This window comes from Erinaceus europaeus, chromosome 20 (assembly GCF_950295315.1).
Source record: "Erinaceus europaeus chromosome 20, mEriEur2.1, whole genome shotgun sequence".
NCBI lineage: Eukaryota > Metazoa > Chordata > Mammalia > Eulipotyphla > Erinaceidae > Erinaceus > Erinaceus europaeus.
The window spans coordinates 33449189-33459349 of NC_080181.1; the positions used below are offsets into that span (position 1 = coordinate 33449189).

At 37.6% G+C, this 10161-nt stretch overlaps 1 long non-coding RNA gene across 1 annotated transcript; it reads left to right on the forward strand.

Moving 5' to 3' along the window:
* The first annotated feature begins 4640 nt into the window (after positions 1-4640).
* LOC132534921 (uncharacterized) lies at positions 4641-9872 on the forward strand. The gene is made up of 3 exons (XR_009546677.1): positions 4641-4704; positions 6597-6690; positions 9633-9872. It is a non-coding gene; the product is annotated as an uncharacterized LOC132534921 (long non-coding RNA).
* Positions 9873-10161: the final 289 nt, after the last annotated feature.

The window sequence follows — 10161 nt, forward strand, 5'->3', positions numbered from 1 at the left end:
GATTTTGTCCTTTTACTGGTGTAATATATTACATTCATTTATTTTATGTTATAAATGTTATATAACATTTATTATGTTTTATTACATTATATTAATCCATCCCATCCACACATCCCTGGAATAAACCCCACCTGGTCATGGTATATGATGCTTCTATGTATTATTGAGTTCAATTTTGCTGGTGAATTTTTTCACATATATTTTCATCAGGTTCATATATTTTTTGCATATATGTTCATCAGGTCTGTAGATTTATTCCTTCATTTCTTCCTTCCTTTCTCTTATGCCGTTTATCTAGGTATCAGGTTTTAATGTCAGGGTATTGTTGATCTAATAACACCTGTTTGGAAGTATACCCTCTTTTTTCTTTTTCCTTTTTTTTTTTTAAATTTTTTATTTATAAAAAGGAAACATTGACAAAACCATAGGATAAGAAGGGTACAACTTCACACAATTCCTACCACCTGTATCCCATCCCCTCCACTGATAGTTTTCCTATTCTTTAACCCTCTGGGAGTATGGACCCAAGGTCATTGTGGGATGCAGAAGGTTGAAGGTCTGGCTTCTGTAATTGCTTCCCCGCTGAACATGGGTGTTGACAGGTTGATCCATACTCCCAGCCTGTCTCTCTCTTTCCCTAGTAGGGTGGGTCTCTGGGGAAGCAGAGCTCCAGGACACGTTGGTGGGGTTGTCTGTCCAGGGAAGTCTGGTCGCATCCTGCTAGCATCTGGAACCTGGTGGCTGAAAAGAGAGTTACCATACAAAGCCAAACAAATTGTTGAACAATCATGGACCTAAAGGCTGGAATAGTGCAAATGAAGTGTTGGGGAGGTCCTGCAATTTGTCAATAGCTAGTAGGCATATTTTAGTTATATTTCAAAGGGCCTGTAGCTATACTAGTGTTTTTCTGTTTGTTTGCTTGTTTTGTTTTGTTTTTTGCCTGAGCCTGAAATCTGATATGCAGTTGGATCCAAGTTATTGTCTGGGAAGATGATGCCATGGCTGGGAATTCTTTTTTTCTTTTCATAGTGACAGAAAGAATTTGAGTGCAAAGAGGGAGTTGGAAAGTGAGAGAGAAACCTATAGCACTGCTTCATTGTTCATGAAGCTTTCCCCTAGCAGGTGGGGACTGGGAGACTTAAACTTGAATTCTTGTACATGGAAATGTGTGAGCTCTACTGGGTGCACCACAACCAAGCCCCTAACTTAATTCTAACTTCAAAGTTTGTCAAAATTCACTAGTAGCTCCTCTGCTCCAGAATTTTTTATTTGGGGGGAAAGTTTCTTGTCGGGCTAGCTTCGCAGGAGAGAGATGACCCAGGAACCAAGCTCATGGTGGTAGCAATATAAATTTTTATTCATGCCGGTGTCCCAGAGTTGGGCATGTAGGCACGTGGTTAAAACCACATGGAGCCAAAAACCACAATGGCCAGCTTCCGCCTCCTGGTCTGCATATCTGCCCTTCTCCCGGTCGACAAGGAACAGAGAAGACAGAAACAGAAGTGGCTTTACAATCCCATACGTTTTAGGAGAGAGGTGGAGAAAAATGGAAGGGGCTGGAAAGGTAGAACCTCTCTAGCAACTGTTGCCAGGGTTTTAACTGGTGGGATTAATGTTGCCCTGCAGGCAGGGAGGGTCTGGAAGAAGATGGATCAAAGGAATGGAATGGGTGGGGATCTTTATGTAAATAGGCCATAGTATCAGCAATGCAGGGTCATGGGAGAGCTGGCTTAATGCCTGACAGTTTCTATTTTTGTTTCAATCCTCATGTTTGTAATGAGTATATTTATGTTTTATGTTTTATATATCTTGTTTCAATCATGGTAGGCTGTACTTCTCTATTATCAAACATATTGGCATATAACTGTTCATACATATCTGCTATGACCCTTTTCATTACTGTGATTTCTGTTGCAATTTCTCTTTTCATTTCTAATTCTGTTGGCATCTCCTCTCTTCTTTCTTATGAATTAGCAAAATTTTTGTCAATTTTGCTTATGAATTAGGAAACTAACTCTTGTTCTTAGTAATATTTGTATTTTGTTTGTATCTCATTTAGTTCCACTCTGATTTTTATTATTTCTTTCCTTATTCTAACTTTAAAATTTTTTTTCAGTTATTTCCAATGTTAACTTCTTTATTTGAGATTTTTCTTGCTTTTTCCCGAAGGCCTGTATTGCAGTCAACTTCCTATCTAGTAATACTTTTGCTGCGTCCAACTGTTTGATAACTTGCATCTTTATCTCATTTGTCTCCAGGCATTTATTTAATTTTTGCTTTGATTTCTTTAATCACTTAATGGTTATTGACTTTGCAAGTCGTGAAGCAGTGTTGCAGGTGTCTATCTGTCTGTCTGTCTCTCTGTCTCCCCATTCCCTCTTGATTTCTGGCTTTCTCTCTCTATCCAATAAATAAATTAAAATATAATTAAAAATTTTAGAAAGTTAAACAAAAAAATCTATGAATTTGATCTAGCTCATCATCTAAAGCTATTGATTTCTAATTTATTCACTATTGTCCACAGCTGTGAGTGGGGTGTTAAAGCCCCCTAATATTAGCATATTTCTGGAAATATATTCTTTTATTAGTAATTATTTTATGAATTCTGATACTCCATCATTTGGTACATGCATTAGTAAGTATAATATACTTTTGTTGTAATAAACTTTTAACCACTGTATCATGCAATGTCTGTCCTCTTACTGCCCTTTTTAAACGCTGCAAATCTAAGTATGGTTGTGGCTACCTTGGAATGATTGCCTTATAAAATTGTTTTCCAATCTTTTATTCAATCCATTGAACTTTTTTTTTGTCTTGGGAGTTAAGATAAGTTTCCTGGAGGCAACAAGAAACTGGATAATGTATTTTGATCTGCATGGCCACTTTATGTATTTTAACCACTGAATTAACATTTAGGGTAATTGTTTAAATATAGTAATTGCTGACATTTTATTATTGATTGGATATTTTTATTAGTTTGTCTTTTTCCTTAATTCCTTCTCATGATTTAACATCTTTTGTTGTGTTTAAATTCCTTTTCTAGTTTATGTTTTAATTTTGCAGATTTTTATATATTTTTGTCATCACCAGAGCTTCATCATTCCAAGTTTTTCAGATAGAAACAAAGAGACAGATAGATGACAAAGGGAGAAAGACACCACAGCACAGAAGCTTCCCCAAGTGCAGTGGCAGCCAGGCTCGAACCTGGGTCCCTCTCATGACAAAGCAGACACCTTTCCAGGTGAGCTATCACGTCAGCCCCAAAGGATTTTGTTTTGAGGTTACTGTGAGGTTTACATGTAAAGTTATGTGTTTATAATAGACCAAGCTAGTGTATCTAAATTCATTCTAGTAGGTTTGGTTATGAACATTGTTAAAAATATTAACATATTCCAAAGGGCCCATGACTATACTAAATTTTTTGTTTATTTTTTTTTCTGGAATATAACTAAAAAAGGCCTATTAGCTATCTACCCCCAAATCTTCATCTGCCTTTAGGTTCATGATTAGTCAACAATTTGTTTGGCTTTATATGTTAACTTTTCATATATATTTTTTTTTTCCCTTTTGTTGCCCTTGTTGTTTTTCATTGTAGTTGCTATTGATGTCGTGTTGTTAGATAGGACAGAGAGAAATGGAGAGAGATGGGGAAGACAGAGAAGAGGAGAGAAAGAAACCTGTAGACCTGCTTCACACTTGTGAAGTGATTCCCCTCAGGTGGAGAGCTGGGGCTCGAACTGGGATCCTTACACTGGTCCTTGCACTTTGTGCTACGTGCGTTTAACCCGCTGTGTTACCGCCTGACTCCCCCATGTTAACTCTTCTTTTAACCAACAGGTTCCAGATGCCACCATGATGCCAGCTGGACTTCCCTGGGCAGAGGATCCCATCAATGTGTCCTGGAGCCCTGCTTCCCCAGAACCCTGCCCTACTAGGGTGAGAGAAACAGGCTGGGAGTATGGATCGACCTACCAACACCCATGTTCAGTGGGGAAGCAATTACAGAAGCCAGACCTCCTACCTTCTGCATCCCATTATGACCCTGGGTCCATACTCCCAGAAGGATAAAGAATAGGAAAGCTATCAGAGAAGGGGATGGGATATGGAGTTCTGGTGGTGGGAATTATGTGGAGTTGTACCGCTCTTATCCTATGGTTCTTGTCAGTGTTTCCTTTTTATAAATAAAAATTTTAAAAGTTTAAAGAAAAAAGAAATAAAAACTGTAGAATACATAGCCTACAAAAAATGTTCTATTTCCAAGCTCAAAAATCAATAATCTTTATCATGATTTTATTAAAGATAACACCTTTTTTCAAAAAAAAAAACATTATTTTTTGTTTTTTCTATAAAGGGATTTCAATTCCTCCATCACTTCTTTTATTTTTGCAGTGTGCACATGAGACAGCACTGCTTCTGGATGACTTTTATTTTCCTTTCTTGGGGGGGGGGGGCAGTGGGTACTTCAAGCTCTGAGTAAGGCAGCAAGCACTTTAGATGAATGTGTTTCTGGCAATCACCCCAAGTAGGGACAGACCAGGGACTTCCCAGATCACAGAAAACATTGCAGCTTATGAGGTCACAAATGGCACTTGTGCCTCTCTCACTAAGTTCCACTTACTGAGTCCTCCACCAGAGTCTCAAATTCCAGCTCCCCACAATGGTCACAAGAACTGTCTGCTGGCCTCAAGGACCCCCACAGCAAAGGTGTGGAGTGTGTCCCCCTTTATCCCTGTCTCTTTGACTCTTTTCTGGCAGTGTGGTGTCCACCCTTGCTAGTATTCTGCTGAATTTTGCTATATTTTGCTATATTTTTTTAATGTTTTACATCATATTCGTAAGGGATATTCATCTCAATTTTTATTCATCTTCTTGTAATGTCTTTTGGTCTGAATTTGGTACCAGAATAATGCTGGCCTTATAGAATGAATTTGGTAGGCTAGACTGTCACACACCTGGCTGAACACACAAATCACCATTTATAAGGACTAGGTTCAAACCTCTGGTCCCTACCTGCAAAGGGGAGGTTCATAAGCAATGAAACAGTACTACAAGACTCCATCTATCTATCTACCTATCTATCTATCTGTCATCTATCTCTATATCTTTCTCTGTCCTATCAAATAAAAAAATTAAATTAATTACTTTTTAGATTCTTTTGTTGAGAATTAGTGTTAATTCCTAAAGTATTTGGTATAATTACCAGTGAAACCATCAGACTTTGTTGAGGTTATTATTGTTATTGATTCAATCACCTTATTAGTTGTAAACCTGTCCATATTTTCTATTTCTGCATGATTTATTGTTGGTAGGTTGCATTTCTAGAAACTTATTCATTTCCTGAAACCTATCATTTTGGCATAGTTCATAGTGCTAACACTTTTTCACATTTGTAAAATTGTACTGTTCCCTCTTTTATTTCAGATGTTAATGATTTGTTTTATTTTTTCTTAGGATAACCACCTAAGTTTGCCACTTCTATCTTTTTACACACCCAACTCTTGAGTTTGATTCACTTTTTTAATATTTACCTCTACTCTAAACTTTATTTTCTGACAGCTTTGAATTTAGCTTGTTCTTTTCCTGTTTTCTTAAAAGTGTAATTTAGTTTGCTAACTTGAATTCGTTATGTTAATGTAAGCATTCACAGCTATAAATGTTCCCTCTGCCACTCCTTTTTGTTGAATTTTTTTCCACCAGGGTTATTTCTGGGGCTCAGTGCCTGCATTATGAATCCACTACTCCTGGAGGCTATTTTTTCCCTTTTGTTGCCCTTGTTTATCATTATTGTTATTATTGCTATCGTTGTTGGATAAGACAGAGAGAAACGGAGAGAGGAGAGGAAGACAGAGAGGGGGAGAGAAAGATACCTGCAGACCTGCTTCATGGCAGGTGAAGTGACTCCCCTGCAGGTGGGGAGCCAGGGGCTTGAACTGGAATCCTTACGCTGGTCCTTGTCCTTTGCACCAAGTGCGCTTAACCCACTGTGCTACCACCTGTCACCCAAATTTTATAATTTCTGTGTGCTGTGTTTTGATTTTCGTGGATCAATGACTTTTTGATTTTCTTGGGATTTTTTTTTAATCTATTGGTTATTTAATAATGTGCTAATTTGCACATATTTCTTCTGGTACTCTTCATTTCTTGTGGATTTCAGTTACTGCTGATTACCATCTTCATTCAGGCTGGTGGAATTTCTTTGATACTTCTTAGAAGACAAGTATGTTAGCAACAATTTTTTTCAATCTTCCTTTGGAAATAACTTTTTGTCTGCAATATTGAAGGTACAACTAACTTTATAGAGTATAAAATTATTGAGTGACTATGTTTTTCTTTCATTATTTCTGGCATATAACTTGTTTGTGTCTTGGTCTCCATAGTTAGAGTAGAATTCAGTTGTTAATTGTACTATTGTTACATTGTGATAAGTCATCTTTTTCCTTGTGATGGCTAATTTTATGTATTGCCAAATCATGGTTTTCAGACATTTTAGGCAAATACCAGACTAGATATTGCTATGCAGGAGTATTTCAAACATGATTAACATTTATAATCAGTTGAATTTAAATAAGTTAGATTTCCCTTCATAATCTGCATAGACTTCATCCAAATATTGAAGATTTTAAGAACAAGAACTCAGCTTCTCTAAAGAAAAATGAATTTTGCTTCATACATCCAGTGTACAAAGTCTATGTAAGTTTCCAAACTACTGTTCTGTCTTGCATATCTTATATTTTCCAGACCTTTAATCCCAGACCTTTGATTCCTTAAAATAAATATCTCTAGCCATATAGATGATTGGTAAGATGTCAAAAATTCATATTGATAAACCATTGATTTGCTCTAGAGAAGTCTGTATAATATAAACCTTAGGAAGAATACTTGTAAAAAAGAAACTTTAAAGATGAATTTTCTTAATTGGTTCATGTGTTTTACTTCTCTATATTCCATACATGCCTTCCTTATTTTTTTTTAATAGAGACAGAGAGGCAGAGAGAGAGATAAGGAGAGTGAGACCATAGCACCAAATCTTCCTTCAGTGTGGTGGGGTCCAGACTAGAACCTGGGTCATGCACATAACAAAGCAGTGTACTGTAGCAGTGAATTACTGGCTCATGTCATTCTTGATTTTATTATTTTTTTTTAATCTTTGAGTAATTTTTATTTATTTTTACCTTCAATAACACTTTTTTTCATTTTTACTAATCATTAGTAGCGGCTTACATAATTATAATATTACTGGGTATAGTTTCACACTACACTCACCACCAAAGTTCCGTGTTCCCACTCTCCAAGCTCCCAGAGATAGCCACCATAGTTCTTAGAAAACCTTAGAAACTGTTAGCTTTTTTTTGTTTGTCTGTTTGTTTGTTTATAAGTTCATATTTATCAGATATCTCATCTCTACATATGAGTAAAACTACCTAGTAGCTGTCTTTAAATTCTTTACCTATTTCACTAAGTAAGCATAATCTCCTCCAGTTCCATCCATATTGTCCCAAAGGGCACAGTATCATACTTTTTAGACTGCAGAGTAGTATTCCATGGATTATATACCCCATGACTTCTTTACCCAGTTATCTGCTGATGGGCATTTAGGCTGCTTCCACTTGTTGGCTCTTGTGAATACTACAGCTATGAACACAGAGGGGGTATATGTCTCTTTGAATCAGTGTTTGCATGTCCTTTGGATACTACTTGATAAGTATTGTTGGGGCACAAGGTAGTTCCATTTATATTTATTTAAGGACTCTCCATACAATCTTCCACAAGAGCTTCACCAGTCTGAATTCCCATCAGCAGTGTAGCAGTCTCTTTTTCTCCACAAGCTTGCTGACGCCTGTCATTTTCTGTTCTTTTGCTGTAGGCTCACAGGTATGAAATGGAATCTCACTGTAGTTTTAATTTGCATTTCTTTAATGATAAGTTGAAGTGGAACATTTCTTCCTATGTCTGTGGGCCATGTGTATCTCTTCTTTAGCAAACTATTTGGTTTTTTTCTTTTTTTTGGTCCATGTTTTTTAAATTGTTTTATTAGTGATTTAATAATGGTCAAAAAGACCATAGGATATACAATTCAAACCACCAGAATTCTGTGTCCCATCCCCTCCACTAAAGCTTTCCTGTTCTTTATCCCTCTAGGAGCATGAACCCAGGATCATTATGGGAAGCAGAGGGTAGAAGGTCTGGCTTCTGTGATTGCTTTTTTTTTCTGAACATGGGCATTGGCAGGTCAATCCATGTTCCCAGCCCATTTCTTTCTTTCCCTAGTGGGGCAGGGCTCTAGAGAGGCAGGGTTCCAGGACACATTGGTGAAGTCGTTTGCTCAGGAAAGTCAGGTTGGCATCGTGGTAGTATCTGCAACTTGGTGGCTGAAAAGCAGTAAGATATAGCAGAATAAATTGTTTAATAATTAAGAACCTAAAGGTAATAATAGAGCAGATAGAACTAAGGGTCTCATGTGGGAATAAGCTAGGAAGTATATTTTAGGTATATTCCAAGGGGTTATTACTTTACTAATTTTTGCCTGAGCCCGACAGCTAACGTTATTGGGTTATTTTTTTTCTTTTATGAGCTGTACCTGTTCTTTACAGATGTTTGATATCAGTCACTTGTCTGATGTGTGATGTGTAAATATCTCCTCCCACTTGCTGTGTGACCTGGTTATCCTTGTGTAGTTTGCTTTCAATATGTAGAAGAAGCTTTTTAGTTTAATGCAGTCCCATTTCTTTAACTCTTTCATTTCCTATGTGCATGGGATTGAAACTCCAAATACAACTGTGATGTGAAGATCCTGCAATATTTCACCAATATTTTCTTTATATATTTTAGAGTTCTGGTCTAATATCCAGGTCTTTGATCCATTTTTATTTGATTTTGGTGTATGGTATTAAGTAGTGGTTTAGTTTTACTTTCTACATGTGGCTGTCCAACTTTCCCATCACCTTTTGTTAAGAGACCTTTACCCCCATTGAGTGGTTTTAACTCCTTTATCATAATATATGTCTGGGCTCATTTCTGAGCTCTCAGTTTTGTTCTTTTAACCCAAGTGTTCATTTTTTTTTGTTTGTTTGTTTGTTTTTCCTCCTCCAGGGTTATTTCTGGGCTCGGTGCCTGCACCATGAAACCACCACTCCTGGAGGCCATTTTTTTCCCCCTTTTGTTGCCCTTGTTGTAGCTTCGTTGTGGTTATTATTATTGCCCTTGTTGACGTAAGGATTCCGGTTCGAGCCCCCGGCTCCCCACCTGCAGGGGAGTCGCTTCACAGGCGGTGAAGCAGGTCTGCAGGTGTCTTTCTCTCCCCTTCTCTGTCTTCCCCTCCTCTCTCCATTTCTCTCTGTCCTATCCAAGTGTTCATTTTTATTCTAGTACCACATTGTTTTGATTACTATTGTTTTATGATATAAACTGAACTTGGGGAGCATGATACCTCCATTGGGTATTTGTGGGTTTGTATGTTTGTGTGTGTGTTGGGGGGAGGTGTTTCCACACAAATTTTTGGACAAGTTGTCCAGTTTTCTTGAAAAATGTCATTGCAATCTTGACAGGGATCATATCACCAGCAAATAGTGATAGTCTGGCTTCTTCCTTTCCAATATGTATGTCTTTGATATCTCCCCCTTGTCTGATTGCAGTGGTGAAGACCTTGAGGACTATGTTGGCAAAGCAGCACACTATCCACTATTCCACAGGCTCGTGTCTTTCTTATTTTTCAATGGTGATGACATTCTTACCTTAGGAGGCTGATACACCTGCCTTACACCTACACCTGGCACAGCACCTAGCAATTAGTGTCATCATTACTACTGCTGAAGGTCATGGAAGTAGTTAATGTTGGGAAATGATTAAAAGCAGTAAAGGCCCTGCCTGGTAACCTTCTCTTTCTGTCTGCTCTCTTTAAAATAAAAATAAAAAACTAGCAGCTGATGTCTCAGATTGCACTCTACCAGATGTGTGGTAGTGAAGGAAGGTCCATATAGGGAAAGTCAGTCTCAAGAGACCTGGGAAAATTCCAGTACAAATGTTTAGATCAAACACAGATGTTGGCCAAATCTGATAGATACCAGGAAATTGACACCAGTGGCAAAGCCTTGGGTGGGAATAGGGCCAAGTGTTCATGGACCAGGTACATGTAAATACTGAGTTCTTGTTAGAGTCTACTTC